This window comes from Malus domestica, chromosome 15, assembly GCF_042453785.1.
Source record: "Malus domestica chromosome 15, GDT2T_hap1".
Lineage (NCBI taxonomy): Eukaryota > Viridiplantae > Streptophyta > Magnoliopsida > Rosales > Rosaceae > Malus > Malus domestica.
Window position 1 is genome coordinate 49,765,434 of NC_091675.1, and position 1,690 is coordinate 49,767,123.

Genomic DNA, 1,690 nt, shown 5'->3' on the forward strand with positions numbered 1-1,690 from the left:
CGTCTGATTTGGTAATGGATGGGCAGGTAACGTTTATATAGAAAGGTGTTCAAGTTGTTAGGTCGCCTAGTTTTTAGGATTTGTTTTAATAATGGTGAATAATCCCTATTCTTGAGGGACACGTTTATTACATTATCTGTTTAAGACTTAGTCATATACCACGATCCTACGATCCTAGGGTTGTAAATCGTGGGCTGTTATTTCCTTTCAGTTTATTTTTGTAAAGCTATTATATAGCCACTGCCACTCTTTGAATTCAATAAGAAAGTTCTCCCTGCATTTGAGTGTTATCAAGCTATTGTTTTGCAAGTTCTTTGTCGCTCTTCTTGGTTCTAAGGGTTGGTTTGGTATTGCTGTGCTTTGAAAAAAAACTGCTGTGAGAATAAGCGGCTGTGCTGTAAGAATAAGCGGCTGTAAAATAAATCAGCAGAGTGTTTGGTAAACTTTTTTGTAAAAGTGCTTTTGGAAAAAAAAGCAGTCTAATAGTGGGTCTTTTCATTAAAGAAGCATTGTAGCTCCGTGTGCTTTGAAAAAAAGCCAGTTTTCCAAAGCTGCAAATAGCAGCTTCAGTTTTTTCCTTTGATTTCAGCTCATTCTCACAGCAGCTTCCAAAATAAGCCCTTTTTTTTCAGTTTACCAAACACCTAAAACCCTCACAGTTTTTTTTCATGGATGCTTTTTTTTTAAGCACCTCACTCCGAAACTAGGTCTAAGTCTAACAAATGGGACTTGGTAAAAACATTCATAAAAATTCATAATTTAATTTGCAGACGTGAGTCATCTGAAGATGACGGGAAACCAACCCAACAAACAAGATTCCAGTTGTATGATCATAGAAAGATAGTGCACATGGATGTGTGTCATCATTTTTCATTCATTGAACCACAAATTAAAGTCTCTTTTTTCATTTCCAATTTGAGGATACACAAATGTAGGGAAAAGACGATTCCATGTTGAGGTCATGTTCGGTTACACGCTACATCAATTATTGTTCAACTTTTATACGATTTTTTCCAACTAGTAATTGAAGGGTCTTAAGTTTTCTACAGCCTACTGAGAGATTTAGTAGTAATACTCTTCACTTATAAATGAGAGATTTTAAGTTCAAATCTTGTGAATGTTCGCTACCATTTTTTCCTGTTTCATTCATCATTACCAAAAGATGAAAATTGCATTCGCCTAAATAACATGTTTGGTGGGAATTATATACAATCAACGTTAAGGGGTGGGAGGGTGGGAAAAAAAAAGGGACCGAACCCAACAAAAACTGAAAACACCAAGTTGACAAACAAAAAACCGAATCCAGACCAAAAATCAAACTTAACCTATGTAACCAGTTTTGATTTCCGTCACTCTTTAAACGTTAAACCAAACCAAACGGGACTGATTTGTTTATAAATATAATTTCATGGTGTATTATTGGACCTCACCTGAAGCCCAACTTCAAAACCCAACCCTTTTGTGTAGGCCCAAACCTCAACCCTCCCTCTCTCTGTCCATTACAGTCCTCTTTCTGTTTTTGTTGGACATTTTTCATTTTTGGACGAAAATTTGAGGTTGAAAAAAAAAAAATGGGAAAAGTTTAAACCAATAACCGGTAGGATTGAACAGGAATCGAGCCGAGTAAAGCCGCCGAACCGAGTAAAGCCTTCGGTTTGGCTCACATTTTAGAATAAACCAGTCTGACCCG